This window comes from Urocampus carinirostris, chromosome 16 (genome assembly GCF_059441175.1).
Source record: "Urocampus carinirostris isolate Australia breed hairy pipefish chromosome 16, RoL_Ucar_1.0, whole genome shotgun sequence".
In the NCBI taxonomy this organism is placed as follows: Eukaryota; Metazoa; Chordata; class Actinopteri; order Syngnathiformes; family Syngnathidae; genus Urocampus; species Urocampus carinirostris.
Window position 1 is genome coordinate 33595189 of NC_142364.1, and position 19245 is coordinate 33614433.

The 19245-nt window shown below is 41.7% G+C and overlaps 1 pseudogene; it reads right to left on the reverse strand.

Annotated features, from left to right (window-relative positions):
* Window positions 1-6154: 6154 nt before the first annotated feature.
* Window positions 6155-6294, reverse strand: LOC148351145 (U2 spliceosomal RNA; annotated as a pseudogene).
* Between the last annotated feature and the right edge of the window lie 12951 nt (window positions 6295-19245).

A 19245-nucleotide genomic window follows, 5' to 3' on the forward strand; every position in this document is an offset into this window, starting at 1 on the left:
CTATTTCTCACCTCTCTCCCTTTTTCCATTTCTCTCTTGCTTTCTTTTTTCTCAATTTCTTTCTCACTCTCTTTTGCTCAATTTTCTCTCTCTCGCTCTCTCTCTTTGATACTGATATCATCAATGGTAAATGGTCTGCATTTATATGGCGGTTTTTCAGTCACTGCTTTACAATGTGCTTCACACTCCTTTTGTTTCTCTTATTCTCACTTTGTTTCTATCTTTTTTTCCATCTCTCGGTCTCCCTTTTCTCTCTTTCTATCATGCTCATCTCTTTCCCCCTTGCCCCCCTCTTTTCCCTTCTCTCTTTCTCTACCTGGTTTTCTTCTTCAACATCTCTTTCTTTCTCTTTTTCTTTAATCTACTAGTCCAGCATGTGGCCTCGAGCGAAAATACATTTGACACACCTGCCCTAGTGTGTTATATTTGACCACTAGATGGCATTGTTTACTATACATCCTTCCATCCATTATCTTATCCTCAGTAGGGTCACGGGGGTGCCGGAGCCCGTCCCAACTATCTTCGGACAGTAGCCAGGGGACACCCTAACTGGTTGCCAGCCAGTCGAAGGGCACACAGGGACATACAACTTACTTGCTCATTCACACCTAGGGACAGTTCGGACCGGCCAATTAAGCTGACATGTTTTTGGAATGTGGGAGGAAACCAGAGCGCCCGAAGGGAACCCACGCATGCATGGGGAGAACATGCAAACCCCTGACAGAAAGGACCAGCCAATTAAGCTGACATGTTTTTGGAATGTCGGAGGAAACCGAAGTGCCCGGAGAGAACCCACGCATGCACGGGGAGAACATGCAAACCCTGGACAGAAAAGTTGCCGATCTCATGAGCTAACCGCTCATCCACCGTGCAATTTTGCCTAATGTGAACAAAAAACAATGCCAGAGCAAGGAGAAAATCGCTAGTCAAACATGGCAGTCTACTACTTATGGATTCCACCATGTAAAAGAAACAAATTTCTTAACCTATGATTGAAAAAATAAACAACAGTGGTATGATAATTCATATATTTTTTGCCTAGTATTCAAATCAATGTTTTTTTTTTGTACCACTAGGAGGCACTAAATATTACACACCTGTCCCATTAAGGTTTTACCGCTCCTAAAAATGAGCTTAATTTGAATTGTCCTGGTTTGTCATTGCCGTTTGGCAAACGCTGCATCAAGTTTGAAACTCTTATCTTGATTTCGGTGACATCCCAATTTATAAAACCTCGTTTAGAGCACGGGTGTCAAACAGGCGGCCCGCGGGCCAGATCAGCCCCGCTAAGGGATTGAATCCGGCCCGTGAGACAACACTCAGAGAAGCGCAAGAGAAAAACAAGCTGCAGGTTGAAATATGTCAACTTGATGTTGCCAAAGGCAGGTGCCTCGTACAAAGACACTGTACTTGTATTTCTTTTTCTCTCTCTCTCTCTCTCTCTTTTCCACCTCTTTTCTCCGACTCTCTGTCTCTTTCACTCTCTGTGTCTTTCTTTGTCTCTTCCTTTGTTGCTCTTTGTTTTTCTCTCTTTGTCTTTTTAACTTCTTTTGCTCTAACTTCCTTTTTTCCTTTTCTCTCTTTTTTCTTTCTCTCTTCCTACCCTTCGCGCTTTCTTTTCTCTTTTCTCTCCTTCTGTCTTTCTATTTCCCTTTGCATTTATTTCTTCCTTTCCCTTTCTTTTTCCCCTCTCTCACGACTTTTTATCTCTTGTTTCTCACGATCTCTCCCTCTCCTTTTCCCTCCCTCTTTCTCTTATTTTTTCTCTCTCTTTCTTTCTCTCTACTAATCCGGCCCCCGACGGAATGTTTGTTCTATCGTGTGGCCCCCGAGTTAAAATGGGTTTGACACCCCTGGTTTAGAGCGTTATTTAATTATACAAGATTCCAAGCCAGGTGAGGAGAATGTCTTTACCTGGGCCACAGCGCTACCTGCTGTTTATTTAAAGGGACAGTGTGCATTATTTGAACCACTAGATACCATTGTATTGTGTAGTGCAATTGAAAACGTGTGCAAGGGAGAATACAAACTACAGAGACTCAGAGTGACCAAATTGCTCCGTTTTACTTACCAGCCTTTTTGATGTTTGTGGGTACTTGCAGCAGCAGGATGAGGCTCATGTTTTGTTAAATAAATGGTATTCACTTAACCTACAAGTATTTTTTATAAAGTGCTGAAAAATAGTCTGTGTAATATAGTGTTATAATCTGTGAAGCCCTTTGAGACTCTTTGTGATTTAGGGCTATACAAATAAAAATGACTTGACTTGACTTGTTCATATGATAGTTCATGCATTTTACTTGTTACTTAAATCAATATTGTTATTTTTATGAATGAGGTTTTTTTTGTATTTTTAACTGTCCCTTTGAGAGGTACCTGTAGAAAAAAAGACCTTTTTTATTGATTTGAAACTACAATAAAATCAAAACACAATCGTTATCATTTTATTCCAAGGGGGGCAATGAGGTGAAATGGAAGAAGGAAATGAAATTTCAACATTTCAAAGATGTTTTAAGATTTGAAAAAGTGTCAAATTATAAAAAGAATGACTCGTCATAAATTAAAACAATTTTAAAAGGAGGTAATTGAAAGTGTTGTTTTGCTTATTTTACTATAATTCTTAAGTTATTTTTCATAAAAAAACAAATGTAATCCATTTTTTGTTTACGGACAACAATCTTTTCATTGTTTATATAATCCTTTTGGTAGTTTTTTTTTTCTTTTTTAATCTGGATTTTTTTTAAATTGCAGAATTGGTCAAGACAGACCACTTAGGGCCAATAAGAACTTTCCAGTCAACCACAATCACTCACTAAATGGCATATGCTAAACCATAGGTGTCAAACATGCGGCCCACGGACCAGTTCAGGCCCGCCAGCAGTTTGAATCCAGCCTGCGAGACAAGGCTGAGAAGCTCAAGAGAAAAAGTCAAAATACGAGCTGCAGTTTTCAGTCAAGCCAGGCCCCACCTCCAAAGTAACTGTAGCTGTATTTTTTTCTCTCTCTGTCTCCTTTTTTTCTTTCTCTAACACTTTTCTTCTCTTTCTCCTACAATATGTCTTTTTTTCTCTGTTATTCTGTATTTTTCTCTCTCTTCCCTTTCTTTTTATCTTTATGCAAGTCTCCTTTTGAAGTACTTTTCAGTTAAAAATTGACTATTGGCAAGAAAAAAACTGGAAAATCCTTCCTTTTTTTAATCTATATATTTTGTTCCAATTTTCTCACAATTCCTTAACTCTTGGATGTATGCCCTACTAGCACATACTCTTTCACACAAAGGGTCAAATGTTAGCGGAGGAAAAATTAAAAACACTAATGGCATCATGTCATAAACATGTTTTATCAAGAATACCTGAAATATGACAATATTACAACTTTCTTTCAAGTGATTTTGAAGAATAACAATCGAAAAGTTTGTTTTTGACCCCACCTTTGCACCAGAGGGTGAATCTGCAGGTCAACCGATTTTTTAATACAAAATCTCAAAAACAAAGTCAAGACCGCCCCAATATTTACGAAGCTGACAATGAATTGCGCAGAAGTTGAGTGCAAACATTGTGTGAGGACAAAAAGGTCATCCTGACTATGCATTTTTTCAGCAGACCGTCCTTAAAGGTGCGGTGCGTAGTTTGAGGTGTCCTTGAAAATTGAAAGTTAAATAGTTTCCCTGTTACGCAGTGTGTAATAACATTGCCAAACTAAGTTCAAAGAGCCCTTATAATCAATGTTCCCTCTAATTTTCCACGGGTCTGAGCGTTCACACAAAGTCTGTGAGCAACGCTTGAAACAACAGTGAGCAACCATAATCCCAAGTGTGGCAAGATAATTAATTATCAAACATGTCCAAAACTTGACATCAAGTTACATTTTGATGAGTTTCCGGCAATGCTTAATTATTTTTCTCTTTTGAATGAATTGACTCATGTACTATTGCAAAGCTGCGATTGGCTTGCAACCAGTTCAGGGTGTCCCCTGCCCACTGCTCGATGATTGCTGGGATGGGCTCCAGCACCCCCGCGACCCTACTGAGGATAAGCGGTGCAGCTGATGAGATGAGATGAGACTATTGCAAAGGTTGTATGGCCTACAAACGTCGTTTGTTCTTACAATTCCTTCACAAGATATCCATTTCTTTTTATTTCCTGACATATTTTGTCGCATAATATTAACATTTTGGGGGGCTTATTTAGTCGGTTGCAAGATACAGAACTGTACTTAATCACATTTTTTAGTGGAAGTACAATGTTGGCAACAATATTCACTTGATATAATTGGAAATTATTTGAAAGCAACACAAACTTTTTTCCGTGTTTTTTTTTTAATTCCTTTAAAAAAAAAATCTCATTGTGTTTATTTTTTCCGAGCTGTTGCTTCTTTCGTTTCTCTATTTACTTTTTTCCTACATTTCTTTCTTTTCTTTTTTTCTGGCTTTTTTCTAAATTTTTCCTTCTTTTTTTTCTCTTCCTTTTGTTTCTTTTTTTTTCTCAGCTTTTCACTACTTTTTCATTTTGGTATTTTTTTCTTTTTTGTTCTATTCCCCCATTCCTTTAAGTCATTTTGTGCATAATTTTACATAATATTTGGTCATGTTGAATTTAAAGAAACAAAAAAAACCTGAAGAGCCGTTTAGGACCCGAAAGAGCCGGTACCTTTTAGTGAGCCGAGCCGAAGAAGCCGGTTCTCGACCCACTCTACTAACTTTACTCAACATTGTTGTACTTCGACTCGACTTTAAAATACCGCATTTAGGACACAGCGTCAGGGGAACCCGTGTATTTTTACCTTCATGCACTGTAACTTTCACTTAAGTCGCTTCTTAATTAGTAATTTTGAGCCCTCATTTTTGTGCGCTGGCTAGATTTTCTTGTGCGCTGAGAATGTGCGAGCAGTGCGAAATTGCGCACGCACGCACCTTAGAGGGAACATTGCTTATAATGTATTTTCCATTGCTCCAATTTGCTTTTATCAGGCCTGTTCGGGGCGAAACAGACCCCCAAACGGTTGAAAAAAATAAGAGCGTCTAAGAAATTCATGGAAATCATTTATTACTCGTCTGCCATCTCCTGGCTTAAAGTCATGATTGCAGTCTTAGGTTTTCAAATCACGCACCCCACTGCAAGGGTCTCAAACTAAATTAACGTGGGGGCCGCTGGAGCCAGGGTCTGGTTCAAGTTGGGCCAAAATTAAGATTTACGCGAGAAAAAAATCGGATAAAAACATCCCACCAATCTCAAAAATATTTTATAAAATGTCTTACACGAAATAAGTTCTAGAAAATAGAACATTAAGAATAAGTATGATAATAAACCCAAGAAGTGATAGATAAATCCATCATTTGCATGGGCTTCACTTACATTAAAGGTAAAGTGGGAAATATTTGACCACTAGATTTCGCTGTGTTGTGTAAAAAACACACTGAAGAATACAAACTACTTTACTATCGAACCCTACTATCCTTCTTTTTGGTCCAGCCTTTTGCGAGTTGTTGTTCAATTTTCAGATACCTGTAGCAGCATGATGTCTGACAATTGTTGGTGGATTTTTGCTTATATTTTCCATTTTCAGATTTTTTCCTTTTATGAATGAATGCCTTTTTTTCTACCACTACGAGGTGCTAAATAATACACACTATAGTTTTATTGCGAAAGTTTAAAATGACAATAAAACATATAGCTTTATTGCTAAATAATAAAGTTTCAGCGTGTATTATTTTCCTCGGTTATTTATAGTGGATTGGGTTGAATCTTGTTTGCATAATAGTTTGTGTATTTTTGTTTGTTTTTCAATCAATATGATTTTTAAAGGGACAATGTGTATTATTTAGCGCGTAAATAAAATAGAAAATATATATATATATATATATATATATATATATATATATATATATATATATATGTACCGATTTGAATGATGGACAAAATACATGAACTGTGCATCTTTAAAATACTCATAGGCATTTTCTTATAATTATGCATTTCCAGTTTTTATTTACTAAATGGGGTTTTTAAGGGTTATTGTTCTATCTTCGTCATTCATTATCCATTATCCGTTATCGGTCAGTTCATAATACTCTACAAAGCCTAGGAGCCGGGACACTTACTTTCAGCCAAAAGGCCAAGCTAAGGTCCTAGCCCTAAAGCCTTGCTGCGATCATTGCGAATGCACCGTTCCCGGAGGTACTGCAATACCGGGCCGATGCGTGGAGTGGACAGAGCAAGCTCTTATTCCATCTCCGGATTGCAAAAATCAAAGATCTATTCAATAAAAGCAAAATCAAAAGGCCAAGCTAAGGACCTAGCATCCAAGCCTAGGCCAAGCTAAGGACCTAACATCAGCTGATTGTTACACGTTCAAAGCCAAGAAAATACTCATTTCCAGTCCATAGGCAGTGTTTAAAATAACGTCTGCCCCGACGCCCAGGGCGTGCATCTTTTATGTCGGGCGTACAACTTACACAACGATGTATGCCCAGGTGGCCGACAACTTTTTCTAGAAAAAAAACAAATCTTTCGTTTTTATTTTTTTCAAATCAAACGTTTGCTTTAATCCGATTTCAAAATCTTCGTTCGGTTTGTAAATTTCGGAATTTCGGTTCGTTAGGCAATTTGCATACTCGGCAACCAATCAGAAGCCTGCATCGAAAACTTCCTGCTTCTGGACTTTCCCGAGCCTTATAAGGTCGTGCATTTGCATATCATTTTCCAAAATAGACTCACAGAGAACACAAGAAAAATGGAGAATAGAATAGAATAGAATAGAATAGAATATGCCTTTATTGTCATTGTTACAACATGGGATATATTATAACAACGAAATTGGACGACTCCAGTTCCACATTTTACAGTGAGGATAATGAAACAAAGAGATAAAGGAACAAAGAACATGTTTTAACTGTCTTTGTTGTAAATAGGCTCTGCTTCCTCTGGAGGGGGGGTGATGAGGGGGGTGAGGGACAAACAGAAATGGTGGATCGAACTGGATGTTTGATCTTACAGTGCACACAGTCCAGTGTATTTTCCCGAATTGCTCAGTCCACGTATTGAATGGATTTGGGGAGTACAGTCCATAAACATGCCCGATTAAAGTCGCCGGCGACGATAAAAGCTCCGTTGGGGTGTGCAAGCTGCTGTTTATTGATAGCAGCGGGCAGGAGATTTAGCGCTATGCTAACGTTAGCATAAAGCAAGCACAATGACCACAGTTAGCTCTCCCGGTAGATAGAAGTGTCTGCACGATACTGCTAGAAACTCCATATCGAGTGAGCAGTGTGTGTCAATGATTCAGCTGTTACTGTAGCGCGTTGTCTCCAACCCCTGTTTTTACCGGAGTATTCGTCTCGTTCGTGCCGGTGAAGCGTGCGTCCTGCTAGTTGTAATGCGGCGTCGGGAAAGCCAACACTCCATGATGACAAAAATACTCCAATTCCGGACGTTGTGGGTGGCGATCCGCAGCTCAAATTCACTCATTGTGGACGATGGATCTGGCGTTGGTTAGGAGCATGCTTGGGAGCGCTGGTCTGTGTGGTCGCCTTCTTAACCAGACCCGACTGGCAGCCTTTTACTTTTGCTCCGTCGTTGTCGGCAGGCAGATCACCCAGGGAGATCCGGTGGTCTCTGTTTATCCCTCGGGATGTTGTGGATGTTGTTGTATATGCGAAGGGAGTCAAAGGGAAAATATGAGGGATAAGGGGACACTGAAAAACAAAAGACGAACTGGAGCCCGTGAAGCCGCAGCGTTTGCACGCGTCGCCATCTTGAAATGGTTAGGAATCAAGCCAAAACCTCAGCCCCAGAAGAAAGATTCGAAAGAAGCTAACAAAATTGATGACGCTACAAAAGGGCAACGTACATTAAAAGCATCGAGGAAAGAGGAGTTCACGTGGCTTGTAGCAGACGACGCAACGCAAACATTGCATGAATGAAGAGGAGTACATACAGGTACATACTGATGGCAGATGGAAAACAGTGATGTCATATACATGCAATGATAAGTAGATTTATAATAAACTTAATTTTAAAGTGTTGTTCTGTTATATATTCTGATTATCAATCCTTAAATACTTTGCAACTAGACCTTCTCCCACCGTGGTCCGCTGCATGTCGTAAGAGGCGACTAAAGTGGAGGGAGCGAGGGGACTGGGGATCCTCTCCTCTCTAGCTCGAGCCTGAACGCAGATTTAAGAAGGAAATTAAATGTTTTTGAGATGAGGTGTTTGAGGACTATGTTAGGAGTTACAAGATTGCATAGATTGAGAAATGAAATTGTAAGAGACAGAACTGGACTAGTAGTGGAACTGAGCAAGCGTGTTGATAAGAGAGTACTCGGTTGGTTTGGACACATGGAGAGGATGGATGAGGAGCGAATGTTGAAGAGGATCTACAGAGCAGAAGTCAATGGAAGGAGACCAAGAGGAAGGCCGCGATTGACGTGGATGGATGGTGTTATGAGTGCACTGCAGGCAAGAGGTTTAAATATAATGGAAGCTAAAGCTCTTGTTGGTGATAGGAAGGAGTGGAGAGGTGTTGTGAAAGGATAGTGGGATTGTGGACGCGTTCTTAAGGATGGGCTGAGCACCCGTATGATGCGGCAGGGGTAAACCAGTGAAAGCTGTAGGGCCCTGCTGTTGAACAAAAGAGTGTGTTGTGTCACCCTGACCCGAGTGACATGGCCATTTTCTTGTGTCATGTTTCATCTGGAGGAACGAAAGCATGACCAACTTAGGTGCCGAGGTGCCTAACTTGTTTGGGTTGGCCATGGTCCAAAACATTTTGTGTGTTTTTTGCTATTTTCTTTTTCCTTTTATTTTCTTTGTTATTGTATGTGTTTGTCTTGCTGTCAGTCACCCCTTTGAGGGATATGACTAGATAGAATACTTTGCAACAATGGGTTTTTTTTTTGCGATTAGTCATCTTATTTTGTTTCAAGTTGTGAAAAATGGGGCAGGCAACTTTATGGCTGGGCAGGCAACTTTTCAGAGTTTTCTGCCCTGGTGTCCGGTAACTTTTTGTCATGAGTTTCAAACACTGCCATAAGACGCACTGGATAAAGTGCACCTACAAATTTCTGGAAAGGTTTTGTTCTTTAGGTGCGGCTTATTGTCCAGAATGTACTGTATTGATTTTACATATCGTAACATAACATAACCAAGAGCAGGGTTTGGCAACCCAAAATGATGAAAGAGCCAACAATTGTTTAAATTAAAAGCTTTATATAAGCCTTAAATGGAAGGCAATACTTACTGAATGAATAAATTGAATATACAGTACAGTATCTATATATTTTTTTAAAAAGTACCATGAGCCACTAGGTAGCGCCAGAGAGCTGTATGGGGCTCCATAGCCACTTGTTACTGACATGATTGACCGCCATTTTGCTGCTAAATGTATCTAAAAAAACAGAAACCTTGTGAAAGGCTTGTCAAAACAATGAGAAGAAAATAACTCCATAGTTTGTGAGGCCCCTTCTCAAGGTTTCTTATTTTTCTCATGTTGAGGTTTTGAGTTTTTCCTTGCCCACATGTTGGTTTAGGATCAGGGGATGGTGTAATTGTAACCTGTGCGGTTTTTGGTGACTTTTTGTGATTAGGGGCTATACAAATGTGACGTGTTCTTTGTAGCCCTTGTTTTCAGCTGTAATAGACAATACAGCAACATCAAGTAGTCATATATTACAAGTCAAGTCAAAGACTCAAGAGTCTTCAGCTGGTACAAAATGCCGCAGCGAGGCTTTTAACTAGGACAAAAAAGTCCGATCACATCACCCCAATTTTGGCTAACCTGCATTGGCTCCCTGTTAGCCTAAGATGTGATTTCAAGGTTCTCTTATTATTATATAAAATCATACATGGACTTTCCCCCTCATATCTTTCAGATCTGATCTCCCCTTATGTTCTGGCCCGAAGCCTTCGTTCTGAGAGCGCCGGTCTTCTGGTGATCCCAAGAGCCAAGAAGTGTTCAGCAGGTTCGAGAGCGTTCTCCATCCGGGCACAGGTGCTGTGGAATGCTCTTCCCCCCGAGATCCGATCTGCAACCTCAGTGGAAATGTTTAAATCTAAGCTTAAAACTCACTTCTACTCTATAGCATATGACCTGCACGGACCACAGATTGTTGCAAACTACAGACAATTATTAGACCATCCCCTGATATTACAGCGTATCTTTAAGGTTGCCCCTGATTTGAGACCACGACTTAATACTAATTAACATACCAACATATACAGTACAGGGTGATTTGAGAAATTGATTTTATTTAAATAAAAAAAGATTTTTTTTTTCCTGTACTTAGCCTGGTTGCGCCACTGCTCGTTCAATGCGTTTATACTGTCATTGGCGTCGGTTTTAAGAGTATTGTTAATTATTAATTTTACAATTCTAACCATTTTAACATAGTTAGAAGTAAAGCAGCCGAGTCCTGCCATGGCCGGGCGGGCGGAGACGTAACTGTGTAAGATTCTTGCTCAAAGATGTTGTGGCAATTTCGGAGGGAATGTCAAGGCTGGATTTTATTAACAAGTTTGTTGAAAAGATTCTGAAGTTTAAAAAGGAGGAAGTACATGCTGTCATAAAAATGACTTCTGGCAAAGGCTTTGATGTAAGTTTTGAAACGGCGGCTCTTTATCAAGAGTTTTGGAATCGCTTTGAGGGAGTGAGGCCCCAGTTTTCTGGATTTACAGTGGAGAAGCTGACTGATAATGCTAACAAGATTGTCATTGTCAGAATGTTTAGTGAAGTAGTCAGTGCTGATGACTGTTGTGTATGTAGTCGGGTTGCAGTCGGATTCAGAGACAGGCACGGACGGTACAGTCATAGGGTGTTTACTCAACTTCTTCTTCGGTAGTTCTCTCGCACAAGTACAAGGCTGCGCATAAGTATACAGTGACACCGCAGGAAGGGGAGTGTATTACACGACACCACATATTCCCTTTTTGTTAGCATAGGACACAACAGTAGCATTAATCTAAAATACGCAATAACTCTTCGGTAAGTATGAGCTTGTAGAAAACATACATTTCAATATTCATTACCAGATTAGAGGTAAATATTTATCAGAGGTAAGCAATAACGTAAGGAACTATACTGTCAATATCGGTAAGCAAAAGTGTGTAAACCTTGTAAACTTAAGCAGACTGTATGAAGATCACATAATAAACAAACATGACAATTTTTTTAACAATGAACATTCATCATGTCTTTTTTTTTTTTTTTTTTTTTTTACATCATCACATCTTTTCTGTATTTTTTTTTTTTTTTAAGTCACATAATCTTGAAGCCATGCAGGAGCATGTCGTATTCTCGGTGCACTAGGAGAGGGATGTGTTGAGGGCACAGTTTCAGTTTCGGGTGGCTCAGCAACTTGGTCGCTTGGCAGGAGGCAAGCATCATTATCAGGAGGCTGTGGCGCTGAAACAGCAGCACAGGTGGAAGAATGGGCAAGGTGGAAAGCATTCCACACCTTTCCATCAGACAGCAGATAAGTGGCTGGACCCTTTTGAGCTACCACTGTCAGTGGCTTGGTGAACCTTGAGTGTCCTTTCGCAATGATTCCAGGTTTGCGGATGCGAACCGCAGAGCCAATCTGGAAGCTGGGTGATTTTGCACCGCGACGTTTGTCGGTGTATCGTTTGGACTTCCGTTGTTTGTTTTGTATGTTTTGTAGCATGTTGCCTTTGTCAGCAGTGGGACGCATGGAGTGAAGACCTGTGATGTGAAGCTTTGTATTCAGTGGTCTACCATGCAACAGTTCAGCGGGGGATACTGAAGTCACAGCATGTGGTGTGGCTCTGTAAGTCTGTAAAAACTCAGTGAAGAAGGCTTTCAGTGGTTTACCTTCGATGTTGGCTGTTTGTAGACAGTCCTTGAAGACTCTGTTGAAACGCTCAATTTCACCGTTGGCTTGGGGGTAGTACACAGAGCTGCGACGGTGTGTGATGTTCCTGTCACTAAGGAATGCTTCAAACTCGGTCGACACGAACTGAGGGCCATTGTCAGTAACAATTTCCTGTGGATTACCTTCTCTGCTAAACACAATGGAAAGAAAAGTCATAACAGAGGCAGAAGTAACATTTGAGCAGAAGGCAATCTCAGGCCATCGGCTGTAATAGTCAATGAGGGTGATGGCGAAGCGGCAATCAGCAGGCGCAGAGTGAATAGGACCAACAATGTCCACAGCAACTTTTTCCCAGGCAGCAGTTGGGGTAGGCACAGGCTGTAATGGTGCAGTACGCGTGGTTGCGGTTTTGTCATGCTGCAAGCAGGTGGTGCATGATTTGATGGCGAGCTCAACGTGAGAATCCATTCCAGGCCACCAGTACAAGTCTCTCAGTCTTTGTTTTGTGCGAACTATCCCTTGGTGTGTAGCATGAGCAAGTTGGATCATTTTTCCCTGTAGCTGTTGTGGTATCACAACACGATGAGTGCCACGCACAATGACACTGTTCTGCAAGGCAAGCTCATTTTGCACACGGAAGTATGGCACGATGAGGGGGTCAAGGCCTTTTGCAGTACGAGGCCATCCCTTCTGCATGTAGTGTCGCACCTTCTGTAGCACTGGACATTCCTCACATGCACTGGAGAGCTCATCAGCAGTGAATGCAGCAAAATCAGGAGACACAGCAGCCACCATCTCCATGATGCCATCATTTTCCAGTTTCGTCAGCTCCTCCGACACCTTGTCATGCACGGCATATGGGAGTCTGCGTAGCTTTTGCTGGACTGGAGGGACGTCTGCACTCACTTTAAATTTGTGTAGAAAACCTGTAGCAACGCCTAGAGCATTTGTAGTGTTGACAGAGTGACTCATCTCCGATGCAGCAGGTGTTGTAATCTGCCCATCTTGTATCTGGAGGCGAAGTGCAGTGAACAGGTCCATTCCCAGTAGTGGAGTACCGTCAGGAACTATGTAGAAGTCAGTATGTGCACTCTGGTTGCAGTATGTAGCAGTAAGTTGAAGACAGCCCAACACTGGAATTGGCTTCTTCATGTAGGTCACCAGACGCACAGTAGGCTTTGAGAGAGGCAAGTGCATGAATGACTGTCTGTAAATTCTCTCTGGCAGAATTGAAACTGCTGAACCAGTGTCCACAAGCAGGTCAGTAGTAATTGACTGTTCCTCATTCGCATGGAGAGCAACTGTACACGTAAGGCGCTTTGGGACTGCAGCTGTAGGGGCTACATGACACACAGTAAGTTCTGGGACAGTAACTTCTCTTACTGATCGAGTAGGAATTGCGCTGCGGCACACTTTACTAAAATGTCCAATTTTTCCACATTGGTTGCATTTTGCATTTTTAGCAGGGCATTTGGGGTCATTTGCTAGATGAGAGTTGGATCCACAACGGTAGCAGGTTTTGTGTTGATTCCTTTTATCTCTCGAGCGCTGTGTATGTGTACTGCTCTGATTCCTTTTATCTCTTTGTTGCACAAACTTCACAGGAGTGTCGGACACGTGCACATGAGTAATAGCATTAGCTTCTGAAATAGCAGATTCGACTTGTGTAGCAATAGCGATCGCTTTGTCAAGCTTTAAGTCCGTTTCCAGCAGCAAGCGCTCTCTGATTCTCGAAGAGGACATCTTCTCAATGAATTGATCCCTGATCATATCATCAGCAAACGTGCCAAAGTCACAGTTAGCAATTAATTCCCTCAATGCGGCAATGAACTGAGCAGTGGTCTCGCCCGGTCTCTGAGCACGCTGACGGAACTTGGTACGCTGAGCAACGACATTAATCTTCGGTACAAAGAAAATTTCTAGCACATCACAGGCGGATTTGTAAGAAGTGCCAGTGTCAGGAAGGGAAAGAAAAATTCTCTGCCCTTCTGTGCCTAAACAGTGCAGCAGTAGTGCGCGCTTTCGTTTGTCCGGCATTTCGTTAGCAGTCAATGCTAGCAGGTAATTTTCGAACATCTGAATCCACGTGGAGTACAACATCGTAGGCTCACCCGGGGTTTCAAGCAAAGCAGGGGGTTGTGAAATTCCGATCCAAGTCATCCTCGTCGCCAATATGTTGTGTATGTAGTCGGGTTGCAGTCGGATTCAGAGACAGGCACGGACGGTACAGTCATAGGGTGTTTACTCAACTTCTTCTTCGGTAGTTCTCTCGCACAAGTACAAGGCTGCGCATAAGTATACAGTGACACCGCAGGAAGGGGAGTGTATTACACGACACCACAATGACGTCTGTTATTGGTTGAGTAGATACTGCTCAGTAAAAGGCCAGGCTATGAAGGTGAGGGGTGAGAAAGGCTATTGGACTGGTGCCTGGAGGGTACCCGTCCAACTACGGCAAGATCCTCAGGGCTTTCAGGGACTGAAACAACTCCCGTCAACTATATTCCTGGGGGAAAACCGTGGCTTTATCCACTATCAAGGGCAACCGAAACTCTGTCGCAAATGTGGTGAGCATGGGCATCTGGCTGAGGTATGTGATCGAATTTTTTGTGGAAAGTGCAGAACAATTGGACATTCCTTTGAGGAATGTATCAATAGCAGAAAATGCAATCTCTGTGGAGAAACGAATCACCTCTATAGAAACTGCCCGAAATCGTTTGCTAACAAATTGAAAGCTAGGAAGGCAGTTAACAAAGACAACAAAGACAATGAAATGATGTCAGACAACATAGATAATGAAATGAATAAATGTAACGAAGACAATGAAATGAATAAAGATAACAAAGACAATGAAATTAATAAAGTTATGGAAATACAAAATGAAAATGAACAAGAAATGAATAAAGTTATGGAAATACCCAATGAAGATGAACAGGAAATAAATAAAGTTATGGAAATACCCAATGAATTTGATCAAGAAATGCACAAAGAAAATGGACAAGACAAACAAATTGAAAAAACAGATGTCCCTACCAAAACCCCTGGAGGAGAGACCAGAGAATCAAATTTGAATCAGGAAGAACCTGGAAATTCTAATTCGATTTCTCATAAAATACCTGAATTTGGACATGACAAACAAATAGAAAAGGCAACTGCCAATCCAAAAACACATATTAATCAGGAAGGGCCTGGAAGAGAGTCCAGATTAGCAAATTTGTTTGCTACGCCATTGCCGGGATTTGGAGAAGACAAACAAATCGAAAAGGCGAACGACTCTCCAAAAACCCATACGGGCACTGGAAAGAGGGGTAAAAGTAGGACAAAATTGGGAGTGGTGAAAACACCGGAAACAAAGAGAAGAGATTAAGAAGAAAGCCGATTGCCGATGAATAAGCCCACAAGGGAACTGTATGAAGTTGAGACGGAGGAAGTCGGGGAGGGAAAAAATCTGACCCTTTGTGGGCAGGGAAGTAAGAGACCCCTTGATAGGTCCTCTGGCTCACCCCCTAACTCAGAAAAAAGGGGAAGACCTGGAACCACAGACAGAGAGTCAGAGGATTCCAGAGTTTTCCCCGGTGAGTCTCCAAATGAGGTACTACTCTTAAGTGATGTGTCTGACACAGGTGACACTCTCGATGATCACCAAAGAATGGACTCAGATCCCCCGGTTTTGTCTAACTAGTTTAAATACTTTAACAACAATTATGAACATTACATTCTCTACTATCAATGTGAGAAGTGTGAGATCAAAGGTTAAGACTCACAGTGTTTTATCGTTCTTAAAAACTATCAGAACGGATGTGTTTTTACTACAAGAATGCTGCATCCCCTTTCTAAAAAATTATAAACAGTGGGAAGAGATTTGGCCATATCCGTCATTATGGAGTGGCTCGAATGAAAACCGTAACGATGGGGTAGCCATTTTAATAAACAACCCTCAACTCATTATAAAGGGGAGTACTGTGATGAGAGACGGACGCGCAATCTTAGCAAGACTTTCTTATATAGGGAATGATTTTAACCTCATTAACATATACGGCCATGCCGACAGACAACTCAGGTACGAACTTTTAGAGGACATCCAGTCGCATATGCTAGGCCATCAACCACTAATCGTGGGAGGAGATTTTAATTGCATCCTAAGTAGGAAGGATAGAAAGAGGACCGATGAGGAGTTTAAAGTAGATAAAACATCAACTTTATTACAAGACATGTGCCGGACATTTAAACTGGTGGACTGTTTCAAATCCATACATCCAGGAGAGGAGGGCTTCACCTGGTTCAGTAGTGACAATGCCAGAGCCTCTCGAATAGACTACATATTAACAAGGGGTTTAGCACAGAGTGATGCAAGATTAATTCCTGTTTTTTTTTTCGGATCACTTGCTACTGTCCTGCTCTCTCTCATTTCCTTCAGGTATGACTGTTGGGAAGGGTTTGTGGAAGTTAAACTGCTCCCTGCTGGAGGATGAGGCTCTAGCCGCACAATACAGGGAGCTGTACAAAGACTGGCAGACCCTTCAAGACTCGTATGATTCACGAGCACAATGGTGGGAAATGACAAAGAAACGAACACAGACCTTTTTTAAAAATGCAGGGAAAAACAAGAAAGCTGAAAGATGAAACACATGTCGGGACTACAAAGAAGACTCCAACGCTATTTCATCCTAACAGAAAAGGGGATGGACTTTAATGATGAAATCAAAGAGACCAAACAAGAACTAAACGCTTTGGCGGAAATAAAGAGCAAAGGCATCATAATAAGAAGCAGAGAAAGAGAAATAGAAGAAGGGGAAAAATGTACACGCTATTTTTTAAAAAAAATTATGAGCAAAAATGAGGGGCTTTTTAAACTTCAAAACGAAAACGGGCAAATAACAAAGGAAAGTAGTGAAATAACCAGATTGGTCAAAGACTACTACAAAAAATTATTTGAAAAGAAAGAAACACATGAGAATCAAATGGGGCATGTATTAGATCATATTTCAAGATCAGTGCGTCAAGACCCCTTTTTAACATCGGACTTTACCCAAGACAAACTGAATGATTGCATAAAGACTATGAAAAAAGGAAAATCACCCGGGGAGGACGGACTTAACCTCGAATTTTACCGGACTTTTTGGGATATTTTAGCACCAGATCTGATTACTGTTTTTAACGAATTTTCCAGTCGAGACAATTTGCCAGACAGTTTCAGAATAGGGATAGTTACTCTATTGCACAAAAAAGGAGACAAAATTGACTTAAAAAACTGGCGACCCATAACGCTTTTAAACGTGGACTGTAAAATTTTCAGCAAGCTTCTAGCAACACGAATGTCTGTAGTCTTGGGAGACTTGGTTGATCCAGACCAAACCTGTGCCATCGTGGGAAGGAAGATTAGCGACAGTCTCATGCTGATCCGTGACACCATTTGTTATGCGAGAGACAGAAAAATGCGACTAGCGGTCCTAAACATAGACTTTGAAAAAGCCTTTGATCGAGTCGCGCACCAAAACCTCTTCAGGGTATTGCAAAAATGTGGTTTTACCCAAAAATACATCAAGTGGGTAGGGCTGCTATACCGAGACATCTACAGCAAATTCATGATTAACGGGAATTTATCGGAAGCAATCGAGATCAACTGCGGTGTACGTCAAGGTTGCCCTATGTCTCCCCTTCTCTATGTTCTTTGCATTGAACCTTTGGCACAAATGTTAAGAAAAGATAGATTTGTCGAAGGGATCAATATCCCAGGAAGTGGGGGACAAATTACAAAGTGTGTTTTGTACATGGATGATTTTAATATTTTATGTACTGACCGCGCATCTGTTGGAAGAGCCCTTGACTTGACTGACCTGTTTGGGAGGGCGTCTGGGTCAAGGCTAAATAGAGAAAAATCACAAGTGAAGTTTTATGGAATGTGGAAAGAGACAGAAAAGGCAGGACTCCCGCTGACGGTGTTAAAGACAGACCAGAGAATCCTAGGGATAAAATTCAATGCGGATGGAGGAGGCGAGACCAACTGGGATGACGTGACAAGAAAAGTTAAGCAAGGACTTGTTTTTTGGTCACTAAGAAAACTGACAATAGAGGGGAAGGTCCTAATTATCAAAGCGATCATCCTCCCAATGCTTTTGTCAATCAGTTTAGTTTTTATGCCCAAAAGAAACGTGCTGTTACAACTGGACCGAGCCATCTTTCGCTTTGTCTGGGGCTCAAAGTGGGAAAGGATAAAAAGAGATACAATAAAAAAAAAAGGAAAAAAGGGGGAAAGGAGTGCCTGACCTCCAGCTTTTCCTGGGAAGCAAATATGTCTCTCTCCACTTCCAAAACGCTGTGGGCCCACCCAACAACCCGAAAAGTCAAGCGATGACCCGGTTTTAGATGGGCTCATATTTGCGGAAGCTAAAGCTTGTACCAAACAATCGTTTGATTCCAGTTTCATTTAACTTGCCACCAACACATCTCTTTATTCGGGATTTTTTAAAGAAGTTTGATTTGGAAACACAAGAATGTCACACTTTACAAAACCACAGGGCCCTTATTGCTATTGTGCAAGAGCGAGCAACAGTAAGCCCTGTGCGGGGGCTTGCGTTTGGCGAACCTACAACGGTTTGGAGCAACGTGAATCATCCTGCCCTCCCAAACAGACTACGAGACTTGTCATGGATGGTGGCTCATGAAGTGCTCCCAGTCAGAGCCGTAATGCACCACCGAGGAATGTCAGCGACTTCGACGTGCCCTCGACCTGGCTGTGGCGCGCAGGAGTCGGTGAGGCACCTTTTTTGTGAGTGCAGAGCAGCCGAGGTCTTGTGGACAATGGCCGACCAACTAGGAAAGTTCCCGGACTTGCCAGCAGGGGAGGTCCCTGATGCACAGTACGTGCTTTACGGGGTGAGTCGGTCGAGGAGGTCTCGGAACGACTTTGCCAGGGACTGGCTCACTCTCGCCGCCATCAAGGACGCCATCTGGACCTCCAGAAACCTGCTGGTATGGAGGTGCAGGCAGATCCCCCCCGTGGCTGTGCTCCAAATGGCTGCAGATACCATACAATCTGCGAGCGGCGGGCCTAGGACGCAGCCATAAAGAAGACTCGTCTGCACCCACCCGGAGGGGGGAACCGGAGCTACACTGTGGGAGTCCCGGCAGCAACGGCAAAAATGTTAAAACGTCATATCGTCACGTCATATTGTCAGATATAAAAAAATTGTGAATATGCTTGATGGCTGTTGAGATTGTCGTGTTTGTTTTGCTGCTGTTGGTGTCGGTGGATTTGTTCAGACCGAGGACAATCGACTTTGGCCTGGACGGATCTATTGACACTAACAAAAATGTTATATAATGAAATTGTGAATATGCTTGATTGCTAATAAGATTTTCGAGAAGGGTTGTTCAAACCTCACTTTGTGTTTAATTGCTGTTGAGATTGTCATGATT